Source organism: Phocoena sinus, chromosome 17 (genome assembly GCF_008692025.1).
Source record: "Phocoena sinus isolate mPhoSin1 chromosome 17, mPhoSin1.pri, whole genome shotgun sequence".
Classification (NCBI taxonomy): Eukaryota; Metazoa; Chordata; class Mammalia; order Artiodactyla; family Phocoenidae; genus Phocoena; species Phocoena sinus.
The window spans coordinates 69,894,521-69,910,232 of NC_045779.1; positions in this window are offsets into that span (position 1 = coordinate 69,894,521).

Consider the following 15,712-nt stretch of genomic DNA (forward strand, 5'->3'; position numbering starts at 1 on the left):
GCGGGAGAGGCCACGGCAGTGAAAGGCCCGCGTACCGCAAAAAAAAAAAAAAAAAAAAAAAAAGAAACTGAGTCTCAAGATCAAAGAGCTGGTAAGGAGCAGAACTAAAACTGGAAAACCCAGGTTTCCAACTTCGAGTTTCATATTTTTGTTTTCTCCACTCAAGCATGATGTTTACGAAGAAGTAAAAGAGAAAGAACAAAAAATTCCTATGGATTTCACAAATGTGCCCTGCTAAATAAAATAAGATGAATATCTTTAGAACATAAAAGTTCAAGGTACTGCTTTGTTTTCCTTTTTATATTCCCTTTATATATATATTGTGGAGATTCACTGGGTGATGCATTTGAGCTGAGAGCAGACCCCATCCACTTAAAAGATATTTGCTTGTGAAAATGGACTTCAGTGTTTTCTCAGAAAACCTCAATATCATGTCATGTTTGTAGAGCAAAGTGCAGACCAGTTTCTAACGGTGTATCTCAGACTTACGTGACATCTGCAAATAATATCCCGACAATCACCTCATCTCACCAGCTCTCCCACTACCACCTTACTTGAGGCCCCCATCCTCCCTTCCCTAGATGACTACAACGGTCTCCTCATTGGACACCCTGCTTACCCTTTTGCACCTAAATATAATAAGTCCCGTACATGCGAATGAGTTCTGTTCCGAGAGCATGTTTGTAAGTCCAGTGTATTCATAAGTCCAACAAATTTAGCCTAGGTACCCAACTGCACAATCGGCTACATAGTCCTGTACTGTAATAGGTTTTCACACAAATAACACATAAAAAAACAAACACAGAAACTAAAGAAAACATCTTTAATCTCACAGTACAGTACCTTGAAAAGTACAGTGGTACCGTCCAACAGCGTGGACAGGCAAGAAGAGTTACTGACTGGAGGAGGGAGAGGAGGTGGGAGATGGTAGAGCTGAAGGATCGACAGCAATAGGAGATGGAGGGCAAGCTGCAATTTCAATTTCACTCACGCCTGACGCTGATGGAACACACGTTCGCACCTTTGAAAGTTCGCAGCTTGAAGGTTCGTATGTAGGGGACCTACTGTAACCCATTCTCCACCTAATGTCATGGTGAGCTCTTACAGATGCAAAGCAGGTCACTGGCTTCTCATCCACACTCCTGAACACGACATTTAAAGCCCCACATGATCATGACCCTGGCTACATTCATCTTCTTCCTTGTTCCTACTTGTACCCAGGCAGGCTGACCTTCTTCTTTTCCCCGAACAAGCCAAGTCTGTATCTTCCTCCCAGACTTGGTATATGATCTTCTCTCTGTCTGGAAAGCTCTCCCCCAGATCTTCAAAAGTCTCACTCCTTCTCATCACTCAGATTATGCTCGGATGTTATTTCCTCAGAAACGCCTTGCTTTTCTTGCTCCTCCCCCAATCACCCCATTTACCTTAGCCCCTGTCATCAATCCTATCACCCTGTGAATTGGTCAGGGTTGGCCAGGTTATGCTGCAGACAAAAAACAACCTTCAAAAGCCAGGGGCTTAATCTCATCCACGGTTTAGTTCTTGTTCCCGCTCGTATCCATCACAGGCTGTCGGTGGGCTCTGCTCCCTGCTCTCTCACTCTAGAAATCAGGCTGGTAGATTATCCACCATTTAAACATCACTAGTCACTGTGTCAGGAACATGGAAGAATCAAGCGTTGGCTCTTAAACTTCCATCCAGAAGCTATGCCTGTCATTTCCGTTCACACTTAATCAGTCAAAATGAATCATATATGCATATATGACATCTAGAGAGTATGAAGGTGCCATTCTAACTTATGCCCAGAGGGAAAACTGGAAGTATTTGACAAACAGCATTAATAACTACGACAGTCTTCTTAACAGCACTTCCTACTGCCTGCAATTATATTTATTTGTCTTTAATGGCGCTTCAACTTTAGTAAGCACCATCTACCACGCGCGCCTATCCTTTGTGCAAACGCCTTCATTCAACTACTGACTTGGTACAGGGCAAACCTCTGAATGATTACACACGGTGGCAGTTCAACCATGTTTGACTTTCACAGGTCATGAAGAACACAATATACTTCTCTTTTGTAAATTATATTTTGTTGTTTTTCCCAATAGAATAAAGTTTTCTAGAATATTATTCCCAAGAAGTCAAAAGATCGAATCATCAACTTGTCCCCAGTCACCTGCTTTAAGCACAGTTCTGCCCTGTTTCATGAGAACAGGCAATATTGTATTGTTTATTGATATTTCTTGTCTATTATTGACTGACTTGTAGAAGAAAAACAGAATCCTACATATGTCACCAGAAATCACCCAATTAAGCATTTACAAGAGAGCTGTGCATCATCGACACACTATTTTTTCCTCTCTTCTCTCCACACACACACACACACACACACACACACACACACACACACACACACACACAATCATTAACTATATTTACTTTGGAAACCCCAAAGGACCTGATATTTCTATTTTAATTGAACCGAAACATTTTCCTATAGCCAAAAGAGTAACTTTCAGACAATGTGCTATGCAAAATCCATCAGAATAAACTCTCAAAACTCTCACAGTAAACCATATCATCATTCCCAGACCCCTTTTAGAGTGTAGACCAGAGTCAAGACTGTTTACCATAAGGTTTCTTTTATAATTATGCACACAGTAAATTTTTACCAACATTTGAAGTGTTGGATAATTTACATAAGATCTAGATTTTGAAATTTCCTTGGCAAATCAGAAGATGTGATTACAATGGGCATATATTTTTGCAATGTAACAATTGCCTCTATTAAATAGAGGGGGTGGTTTTTCCCATCTGTTTCCTCAAAGCCTTGTTGTGTTCTGTTGACTCTGCGCCAGTTGCCATCTTCCACCTTTCATCTGGCTGGATTCATTCAATCCTTTCTTTGGTCTTTTAGACACGTGGGATGTGGCCATCACTTTGGAAAATCATAGGATGCCACGCAAGATTTTAGGTGATAAAATATCTTCACATCTGGATTTTTCCATACTTCTGTGTACTTTTTTTTAGACAAAGTGTGTATCCTTTTTATTTGAAAATTTCTAGATTCATTTACATTCTTTCTCTTTTGTTTGAACTTACATTTTGGGGAGCTTTCTTGGAATACTTCAACTTTTAAATTATAGACTCCATGTACCCATCAACCAGCTTTAATAATTATCCAAGGGCTTCGCGGGTGGCGCAGTGGTTGAGAGTCCGCCTGCCGATGCAGGGGACGCGGGTTCGTGCCCCGGTCCGGGAGGATCCCACGTGCCGCGGAGCGGCTGGGCCCGTGAGCCATGGCCGCTGAGCCTGCGCGTCCGGAGCCTGTGCTCCGCAACGGGAGAGGCCACAGCAGTGAGAGGCCCGCGTACCGCAAAAAAAAAAAAAAAAAAATTAACCAGATATAGCTAGACTTGTTTATTAATAATTAACTTCTTATTCCCCAATCATTACCTCTCCATCTTTTTTCTCATATTTATTCATTTTACTTATTTATACTAATAAGTATAATATTTGTTCATTTTTAACGAGGTTATTCTCTAATTCCCTGCTAGAACCTAAACGTCAGGCAGGCAAGGACTCAATCTTTCAAATTCACTGCTGCATCCTTAGCATCTTTAAGAGTACTTGGAACAGACTAGATTAAAAAGCTTTTGAAAATCACAAAACAGTTCCCATTGAAAAAATCAAGCCTGAGTATAGGGAAGATCTTGAATGATCTCTTGGGGATCTTTGTAAGACTGTAATGCCACAAAGTCTGTAACCATTTATTCATTAAATTCATTTATTCATCCATTCAGTCGTTACTCAGCAAACATAACCAACTACCTGTTATCTGACAGGCACTGTGCTTAGTGATGTGAATGGCATGATGAATAAGACATAGTTCTTGACCTCAAGGCACTAATAGTCTAGTTAGGAAGATAGACAAGTAAACAAATACATGTAATACAAAGTGATCAACACCAAAGGAGGAATGACAGATTCTCTTCAAATTATTGAAGAGGACGCTTTGCCCCGCTGTTCCCCATCCTGTCCCCTCCAGCACTGTATAATAAAAGTGCAGGCTTCCCTGGTGGCACAGTGGTGAGAATCTGCCTGCCACCTCAGGGGACACGGGTTCGAGCCCTGGTCCTAGGAGGATCCTACATGCCGCGGAGCAACTGGTCCCATTGAGCCACAACTACTGAGCCTGCGCGTCTGGAGCCCGTGCTCCGCAACAAAGAGAGGCCCACGACAGTGAGAGGCCCCTGCGCACCGCGATGAAGAGTGGCCCCCGCTTGCCACCACTAGAGAAAGCCTTTGCACAGAAACGACAGACCCAACACAGCCAAAAATAAATAAATTAATTTTTTTAAAAAAAGTGCAGATTTAGACCAACTAAATTAGCCCATCAATCTGGATGTTTCTCCCAGGGCTTCAATTCTAACAGTGTTGCCCGAATTGTCCATCAAGAGAAAATTGAAAAAAGAGAAACTTTTCCAAATATGAGCTTACAAATAGTGTTTCGCTGGGGGAAGGGGATCAGGCACTGGAAAGAACAGGGAAGTGAACAAATTCTTATACTGCATGAAGCAGAGATTTTTTTTTTTAAATCCAACATCTGAAGCTTATCACTGGCTAAAAATAAGTGCTGTTAAGCAGTATGCCAGATGTTCCTCCTCACTGGAACCACTACGTAAAAAATACAGTATGGTCGAGGCAGAGAATAGAAGCAATCAGTGAGAAAAACAGCTCACCCTTAGAGTAACCAAGCCTTAACTGGAGTCCCACACCATTCAAGCTGGGAGGCATGTAAGAGATTATACACACCCCTACTTTTTCTTCTTATTGACAAGGACATGAAGACTCAGAAGGGTTTAGAGGTCCAGGGCAAGATGTCACTTTGTGATAGAACAGTTTATTCACTTTGTTTTCTCAGCCTGAATAAGCTGTCATTTTTCTCTCTTCCTTTAATCAAGAGCAGTCACTTTCCCCTCCAGTTTCTGAAAGAAGCAACATCAGCTATAAGAACAGCAAGTCAGTCCTCCGCACCTCATCTTACAGACATTGGCAGCATCTGTTAAGGTGACATAGGTACACAGCCCAGTCCTGGGCATTGCTGTCGGCAAAGAAATATTGCCAGGTGAGATAAGTGAGATAAGAAATATTGCCAAGTAAGACAAAATACATCAAGAAAGAGAGAAAACAAAGTGATTCTTCAGAGACTAATAAAACCCCTAAAGGCTGAATAGATTACAGGATCCACCCCAACTTTACATAAATTTTTAAAGCTATTATTCTGTCGAATAAATGTAAGAAAGACAAAAGTATCCCTGATTTTTATGGCAATTATTGAAATTTTACATAACAAATAAAATATCTCATTTTTTAAATTATTGTGTCAAGTGGTCATGAATATATGCCTCTCAGATGTCCTGCTACAGGAAGCAAATATAGCTGATGATCCAAGCTGTTTTCCCCACTGTGTCTATATTAATTAATTAGTACAGATCCACCACTCGATCTGCATTAAAACCAAGTTTAGCCAATGACTGAAAATAAAAGAGATACTAACCTAGGCCCATTGGGACTCCTAGTGGGTGACCTGAGGTTTGGTCTGAGGACTCACGGCAATTTGACAGAACACTTCTTGGAACTGCGCTGTTGACTGGGATTCCTCTTTACCCCTTCCTTCACCCCTCCTTCTAAGCTATCAGACCTGCATTCCAGTCTGAATGCTCTCCCACCTTCTCCACCTCTCTCCTCTTTAGCCGTCACTGCTCTTTTCCCCAATAAATTTCTTTTGCATCTAATCACACCTGTTCCCAAAGGACCCAGATTAATACATGCATATGTATGTATGTGTGTGTGCTCCAGATTCATTGGTGCCCTGAGCACTTATTTTGTTTGCCTTTGTAGGTAACCAGACATCGATACGATAGAAGGTAAAAATGGTCACCTCTATCATACCTAGCTTTGAATCCCGGATGCATGAGCTCGAGTGTAATCGAATCCCTACAGGTAGCCCAGAAAAAAATAAAATTTAATTATTGAAAAAATATCTCTATAGCTTTTATCTTCTCATCTGTAAAGATATTCATCCGTGGGGATGTTAATAAGATATGCTACAAGAATTGTCACACATAAGCACATTACAATATAAGACAGAGATTGATAAATTGCGAAATATAAATTTTTTTCTTTAAATATTTTGTGCTATTAGGCTAAGGGTATATTCATGGCCATCTTTTAAAAAGTATAGACTTCTAGTTCAATATGCAAGATTAATCATATCAATACATCTATTACCACTTCTCCTCGAAGCTCCTTAAATGTAAGTTATTTTTTTTTAATGTAAAGTACCAAAAAGACAGAGAAGATTGGGAATAGTAGAAGAGAAACCTCTGTATATTTAAGAAAATAGTGATTAGAGAAGCAGTGACTGCGGGAGCCGAGGAGTACAAACTCTACCAGTGGCTCCTCAATGGGGTACTAAGTAAGGATACCCCGTCTCATCTCCAAAAGCCTCATAAGGATGAGAATCTGACAGTACAAATCACACCCAAAGACAGAGGTATGGGACCCGATGAAAGGAACTTGAATGTATATACAAAGCCAGTCATATCCTACACCCACTGGCCCTGAAGGAGACTGCAGATTTGTTTTCTGGAGAAACTGGACATGAGAAGTTTGAGTTTCAGTGAGATCAGGCAAAGGGGAAAGAGGAGGCACAGGACTGAAAAAAGTGAGATTTGGGAAAAGTCTGCCCCTGCCACCAAAATGATGACAATACAGTTTTTCTTTTCTTACTCCTCTAAGGTAAGTAATATCAGTGGATTACTTTATAGAGGAAAAAAAAAAAAAGCTAGAGGTTGCTATAAGTGGGGACAGTTTCAGTGATTTTGGCACCAAAAAGAGGGAATTTGCTGTAACAAATACTCAAAAATGTAGAAGATGGGAATAAAGACGCAGACGTAGAGAATGGACTTGAGGACACGGGGAGGGGGAAGGGTAAGCTCGGACGAAGTGAGTGAGTGACATGGACATATATACACTACCAAACGTAAAATAGATAGCTAGTGGGAAGCAGCTGCATAGCACAGGGAGATCAGCTCTGTGCTTTGTGACCACCTAGAGGGGTGGGATAGGGAGGGTGGGAGGCAGACACAAGAGGGAGGGGATATGGGGATATATGTTTATGTATAGCTGATTCACTTTGTTATAAAGCAGAATCTAACACACCATTGTAAAGCAATTATACTCCAATAAAGATGTTAAAAAAAAAAGATGCTTTGGAATTGTTGAAGGTGCAGCCTGGTTTCTCTGTGCTGCTTATAGTAAAACGTGAGAGGAAAGGGATAAACTACAGAAGAAACTGTTAAGCAAAAAGGAACCAGAGCTTGATGATTTGAGAGGCTCCCTTCCCATTTAAATGGCAAAGGATGCTAAAATTAGGAAATTCACTGTTGGAAAAGAATACCCTGGAGAAATGACCAGTGTGGCTAGGGAATCTCTTTCCAAAGAGATTAGGTATGTGAATGATGAATCCAATAAATCTTCCCAGCAGAAGCCAGGAATAGAGATGAATAGGAATAGGGATCATTCAGGAAGGATCTGTGGAGGACCCTCTCATCTAACGGTGTGAATCTGGGTGACATACACAGGAGATCCATACGGCTTTTGAGAATGTTGTGTGAGCAGAAACGCTGCTAGCCTGGACCCAAAGGGACAGAGACTAGACAAAATGAAAGTCTGTCAGACTCCTGAAATTCTATAGGCAGAAAACTGATACTGATTTTGATCACTATACAGTGAAGCCTGACAGTAGACAAGCCCATCTTATAAACACAGAGATTCTAATCCGCTTTTCAAAATCTCCAACATATGCCAAAGACCAAAATAATCAAACAAAAAGGAAACTGAAAGAAATGGAAATCATATCCTAGGAAAAAGTAAACTATCCCCTCTACACACACAACACCCCCAACTAGAATCAATAACCTGAGAGCTAAAAGATGATGTTGCTTCATGAAAAAAGAACAGAATGTTAGGGAAAAAAAGAAACAATCAAATACTTTTTTAAAAGCACTGGAGATATAAAAATCCAATAGCCAAAATTAAAAGATCATTAGAAACACTGAAAAATAAGATTGAGAAAATTTCCCAGAAAATAAGCCAAGGGATAAGACACAGGAAGTACATGAAAATCAGAGCATCATTCTCAGAGCATCACTCCATGAGGTACAGCATTCAATGAATAAGAGTTTAAAAAGACAAACGAGTGAGACAGCGAACCGAGAAAACAGGAAAGAGAAAATTAACAATAACCAAAAAAATACATTTTAATTTCCCAGTTTTGAAAACACAAGTCTCTGGTACAGTGTGTGACTAGCACCGAATGGGAAAAAGAGAAGCAAACATCAAGCGTATCATTAAAGATTTTCAGAATAGCAAAGATAAAGAGATACTTAAATCTCCCAAACAAGTAAGACAAGTCACATATAAAGGGTCAAAAATTCACAAAGCAGCCATCTTCTTGACAATAATACTGTAAGTTAGGAAGAGAATAGCAATGTTTTCAATATTTTGAATAAAAATAAGTTCAATCTAGGATTCTCTACACAGTCATCCTAACAATCAAATGTGAAAGGAGCAAAAAGAAAATTTCAAGCGTGCAAAGATATAAAACTTTATTTACTATAACCTGTCTGTAGGAATATATCAGAGAAAACAATCAGCAATCTAAGGAAGTACGCAAAGAAAGAAAAAGGCATATAATTTTGGCTCTAGGCTAGAAGGCAGTGTAGGGAAGTCCAATGATGACGGTCCAGAGAAATTGACAGATGACACAAGGCAGCAGAGTAATTAGACCCTATGGTAAATGATGGCTTAGAGATTGTTCTGAGGGCAAGAGAGGGCTAATCTTTTAGCCTGTGGAAATTATTAATATTTCCTGTGGAATATCACTAGGTGTGTAGAAGATGTGATGGAGCATTAGCTCCCAGGTAAAAGAAGGGTTGTCAAGAGAGGAGATATAATCATATGGCATTACTCAGCTCAGCAAAGAATAACATTTGTTCAGTCATTATTATGTAAATTCTGAAGGTTAAGTTAACGACTAATTGTGATATAGCTATCTACCGGGAGGTACTGGCGAGGGGAAATAAGAGGTTGTATCTATAGAAAAGCTTAGTTTTCCTTTCTCATAGCAGAGAGCCAAGAACTATTTTCTAAAAGAAATTTCAGCATATTATTTAGAAGTATATAGATAAATACTAGGGAACACAGTAATTGTTGAAGATGTAGTGTTGAAGGAGATAAACCAGGATTGACAGATTAACAGGGAAATTTTAGGACTGCTTGCTTATTTAAACCAGGGACAGGAGTGATCTCTTTATAAATTCATTAAAACAAAACACCTTGCCCAAATATAAAATATTTCCCCTAATATGGACACAAAAGGCCATGCCACAATTACATCTTTTAATATCTGGCATATTTGGAAACTAGAGCTGACTAATTGTAGGTATTTTAAGTAAATCCAATTGAGTGACACTGAATTCTATCTATAAATAACGAGTTTTGTGTGTACATTTATATATGTGTAACATTTCACAAATCAAGCTGCAATACCTTTAGATTCTTCGTTAACAGTCAAGAAGAAGCAAAACTCCCTAGTCTTTCCCCTGGTACAGCATAGTAAACCAACATTTTGCATTTGAGGGATAAACTTTTATTACTAGTGATTCCAGCTACGAAGAAAATCATAAACATCAATATGGTAGATTCACTCCTCCCTCAGACCTGACACAATGGTAGAACTAATTCTGTTATTTAAATCAAAATTTAATCATAATGGTGTGCTCTGCAAAGCAAACCCGATAAAAAGCAAAAATGGATTAAAAGAAAAGTAAATTGCAGGAAAAAAAATGCTAGGTAGCATTTTCCAATGCTTAATTTTTCTCTACAAATATTAACTCTCAGTTTTGAAAATTCAATCCATTCTGGAAATAATTATATTCATTTAACTGGATAATTTTAAAATTTGCATATTCCAGAGAAGACTTAGGCTTTACATTTTTTCCCAATTGATGGGCTAGAAATAGTTGTGTACATTGTCTATTGTTTAACAAAAACTGATGAGCATTAAAAATTTAAAACGAGTTCTTCTTTGGTAACAGATCAGGGCTCCTGATACAGGAGTATAAATTTATTTAGCACACATTTATGATGTATCTCCTGCGTGTCAGGCATGGTCCTATGTACTGGGGACACACATGTTTATTATGGATGCCCAGCTGTTATTGTCCAAAGTCTTCTGCAAAATTTCCCTTGTTACAGCTTGTCAGTTATTGAATTTTGCTAATTTCACAAAGCTGTGGATTAAGTGGAATAATAAGTCAGGGTTTACCGGTAACATCTAACATCACGTGAGCACAGCCAGCAGAATGGGACTTGCCTCTACAGCACACTGAGCAGTGAAAACAACCAGTAAGTCTGCACACTGGGTCAGGCTCGGTGATCAGCAAATTCATATTATTTTTAATCCTAACAGGTCCTTCTGGGATAGCTTCCATTAGCCCCATTTTATAGACATAAAAACTGAGGTTACAGAGTTTAACTCTCTTTGTGGACCCAGGATTTACATTTTTCCATTTCTCAGTCCCAGTTTGGCTCACTTCTACTTCTCCTTCAGGTTTCATTTCAGTTCTCATTTCCTTGGGTATCTCTGCACTCTCTAAAAATTCATGATCACAGCATACACAGCCTTTATGACAATTGCAGGTTTAACTGTCTCACTACCTGTCTGTGCTTTCTTGAAGGCAGGAACTATAAACATTTCGTTCACTCCTGCAATTCTTGTGCCTGGCACATGGCATTGAACAACAAATACTGAATGAACAAAGAAGTGTGCAAATAGATTCATATCTATGCAATTCCAAAACCGGTGCTTTAACTAGCAAACCCACTCGAATACCATTCTACTTTTAGTGACGATTACAGATGGCGTGAACTGTCTGCTTGAGAGGTAAACGTACGTTTGTTCATTTTCCCGTGTGAGTGTGTGCGTGTGCGAGTGTGTGTGTGTGTGTGTGAAGGTGTATATTTGTATGTAGATAATTCTGAGTGTTATAATTGGGGCCAAATCTCCGCAGTTTAGTATCACAGAGGTGAAATTGTGGTGGAAGCCAAGAAGAAACCATTTTCCCACCTAATTAGTCGCTTTACTCTAATAGCCTAAAGAATATAACTAATGTGTCTTTGCAGTAATTCAGAACAATGACTACAGCAATTCGTATTTATCTATAGTTATTTACTGAAAAACAAATGTCTACAAACTTTTCCACTTCCCCTTCCTTTAACCCTTTCTTTCTCCATTCTTTTTTGACCCACTCTTTTGTTTTGTTTTTTTTTCTAGAGGAGTTGTATGGCTTTGGAGGTTTCTTCATCTATAAAATGGGGATAATGCCATCCAGCCCAAGAGGTAAGCGTTAAATAACCAAATGTATGCCAAGCACTTAGCTTGTGGTATCTTAAGTCATCTTCCTCATCCATCACCAAATGTTGATTGAGGATTTATATGTACCAGGTACACTCCTAGAAGCTGGTTTCCCACAGATGAATATAAGGCATACTTTTGTCCCTGAGAATAGCAAATAATCCTTGGACAGAGATATGGTGAGTTTTCATTTGTCTTGTTTTGTTGTTTGTTTATTTTCTTTTTCTTTTCTTTGGACTTATCTGGAAAACCAGAATCAAATAGCAATTTTGACTATAGATAAGTAGGAGTCTCTAAAAGAGTGATCTAGTTTTTAGCATCAAGATGTTTCTTGAGGTAAATTCCCTTCTCTGTGCAGAACAGCATGAATTCCTTTTCTCTTAGTTACAGGCAAAACCTTTCTATTGCCATGATGGGGTCCTTGTTCATGGTGGGGGGAGGAAGCAAAATAGAGATGCCCCATGAAACTTAGGATGGAAACCTTTCAATGGCACCTCAGCACTTTTAGAGGCCAAGGCCAAAGTTCAGCCAAGAAGAACACTACAAACCAAGTGGTAAACCTGCTGTGCTTAACAAACTCACCTGTTGATTCCAACGTGTAGCACAGCATGACATAGACAGGTTAAATGGATATCCTAAAAAAAAACACATAGTAACTTAGAAATCAAAGACTGGACTATAAATTTATTGGCTTAAATTGCTAAGTTTTTGTATATAAATACAATGTGATGAGTCACTTTATTACACCACAGAAATTATTCTCTCCCTGAAAATGTAGAAGAAATAGGTATTGGGTTGGCCAAAAAGTTCGTTCCGTTTCTTCTGTAAGATGGCTCTAGTAGCACTTAGCCGTCTTTAACTTCATTGGAAACAATTTTGTTAGATTGCATGTGAGAGCTGTCATGTCAGCGTGCGTTTTAAAAAAAAGACATCAAAATAGGTGAATTTTTGTGTGGCCATTTTAATATTGAAGATGGAAGAAAAAAGCAACATTTTTGGCATATTATGCTTTATTATTTCAAGAAAGGTAAAAATGCACCTGAAACACAAAAAAAGATTTGTGTGGTGTATGGAGAAGGTGCTGCGACTGATCGAACGTGTCAAAAGTGGTTTGCGAAGTTTTGTGCTGGAGATTTCTCGCTGGACGATGCTCCACGGTGGGGTAGACAAGTTGAAGTTGATAGCGATTAAATCGAGACATTATAAGAACGATCAACATTATACAACAAGGGAGATAGATGACATACTCAAAATATCCAAATCAAGAGTTGAAAATATTTGCACCAGCTTGGTTATGTGAATCGCTTTAATGTTTGGGTTCCACATAAGTTAAGCGGAAAAAACCTTCTTGACCGTATTTCCGCGTGTGATTCTCTACTTAAACATAACGAAAACGTTCCGGTTTTAAAACAAATTGTGATGGGTGATGAAAAGCTGATACTGTACAATAATGTGGAACGGGAAAGATCGTGGGGCAAGCTAAATGAACCACCACCAACCACATCAAAGTCCAGTCTTCATCCAAAGAAGGTGATGTTGTGTATATGGTGGAATTGGAGGGGAGTCCTCTATTATGAGCTCTTTCCGGAAAACCAAACGATTAATTCCAACTAGTACTGCTCCCAATTAGACCAGCTGAAAGCAGCACTTGACGAAAAGCATCCAGAATTAGTCAACAGGAAATGCACAACCTTCCATCAGGATAACTCAAGACCGCATGTTTCATTGATGACTAGGCAAAAACTGTTACAGCTTGGCTGGGAAGCTCTGACTCATCCACCGTATTTCCATTTATTTTGGTCTTTACAAAATTTAATGGAAAAAATTTTAATTCCCTGGAAGACTGTAAAAGGCACCTGGAACAGTTCTTTGCTCAAAAAGACAAAAAGTTTGGGGAAGATGGAATTACGAAGTTGCCTGAAAAATGGCAGAAGGTAGTGGAACAAAAGGGGGAATACGTTGTGCAATAATGTTCTTGGTGAAAAATGTATCTTTTATTTTCACTTAAAAACGAAAAGCACTTTTTAGCCAACCCCTTGCTGTCAGCCAATTGAGGTTGAAAATCTTAGGTCAGTTACTTCCTAGCCAGGAGAATGAAGCTAATTTTTAGGCTAGTAAGTCTGTGGTTTTCTTTTCACCTGGGAGTGCTGTTAATAATATAGGCTCCAAAGTAAGATTGCATGAGTTTGAATATTAAATCTGCCAGTTATTAACTAGGCAACTATGTCAAGCTATTTAATATTTTTTATTTTCTTCACCTTTAAAAATGAGAATATTAACAATGCTTAACTCAGAGAATTGCTGTGAAGATAAGTTGATTCATATAGAGTCACTAGGAAAGTGCCCTGCACGTAGTAAACACCCAATAATGTGAGCTGTTATAATTGCCAGTAAAATGGAAATAATAATACAGCTTCACATTATTTTCACTAGGATCGAGCAAAGTTGTGAATACTGAATTCCTTTTTAAACTTTAAGGTGCTAAGTGAATTTAAAGTGTTATCACTTCCCTTATTATTATTTTTATACATTTAAGTGATTAGAGTATCTCAACAGCTATTATTTTCATTACTGATAATTTCTATAAAATGAGGGGGTTGTCCCACATGATTTCTAATTACCATTTTAGTTTTGACATTCCCTCATATTTCAGTAGTCAAACAGCAGCTGATTTGAAGAGCACATTTTAAGCATACTCTGAGATATGGCCTATGATTTCCTTTTTGGAGTTTTCAAAAAATCTACCCATCTAAACTACTGCCACTATTTGGGGGGAAAATGTTGAGGTTTAATTAGCTAGCAGCATCAGAAAAAGTAGCACTTATGCTGAGAACATAAGCAGTGCAATAAATCATTCACTTCATCAGTTATTCATCCTTTAATTTCACTGAGTAAGTTGTACAGAAAAATCTATATGTGTATCATGTCTTGACCAAACAGAGGTATCAGAGAAAGAAAGACAGGACATCAACAAGAGATGGAAAAAGTAACTATCTTAATACTATACATACAAAAGATATTTATGTTGTACTTTTAAGTGTTCTCTTCTGCACTTCCAATTTCCTTAGGCTTGTTCTGTTTCCCTTTGCAATGCTCTCCAATGGTATTCCAATATGAAATCTGTGAGAAATATTAGAAGATTCATAAAGAGAGAATATTCTAACTTCCTCTACAATTATAGAAAAACAAAAGACATTACTCTGCACTAGCTGTGAAAAAGTGGTGGTTTGAAATATTTGCAACATATAAGTATGGCACTTCAGTCCATTGTGGAGACTTATACGTAAAATCTTGTTCTCTCTGGTACTAAAAATGACCTTAGCAACACAGCATTGGCAAAAGGATAGGAAAATGAATAAAATGTAGATTCCAGGTGTAGGCCCATGCATATATGGTCAGTTGACTGTTGACAGATTTTCCATGGTAAGTCTTTGGAGAGAGGATATTCAAGTTAATAAATGCTGCTAGTAGGCCTGAGTATGCACTTGCCAAAAGAAACTGAACCCTGAGCTTACCTCATGCCATATGCAAAAATTAATTCACAGTAGATCCAGAGGTCTAGATGTACGAGCTAACACTATATAAGTTCTAGAAGAAAACACAGGAGAAAATCTTTGTAACCCTCGATTAGGCAAACACTTCTTAGTCAGGATAGGAAAAGCATGGGCCATAAAAGAAAAATTTGATAAATTAGACTTCATAAAAATGAAGCACTTTTGGACTTCCCTGGTGGCTCAGTGTTAAGAATCTGCCTGCCAATTCAGGGAACACGGGTTCAAGCCCTGGTCCAGGAAGATCCCACATGCTGCGGAGCAACTAAACCCGTGTGCCACAACTACTGAGCCTGCGCTCTAGCCCGTGAGCCACAACTACTGAGCTCACAAGCCACAACTACTGAAGCCCACATGCCTAGAGCCTGTGCTCCATAACAAGAGAAGCCACCACAATGAGAAGCCCATGCACCGCAATGAAGAGTAGCCTCCACTCACCGCAACTAGAGAAAGCCCACGTGCAGCAACGAAGACCCAACGCAGCCAAAAATAAATAAATTAATTAATTAATTAATTAATTTTTTTTAAAAAATGAAGCACTTTTGCTCTTCAGAAGAAACTGGTAAAATAATGAAAATATCAGACTGGGAGAACATACTTGCCAAACATATATCTGGCAAAGGACTTGTTTCCAGAATATACAAAGATCTCACAAAACTCAACAATAAGAAAACAA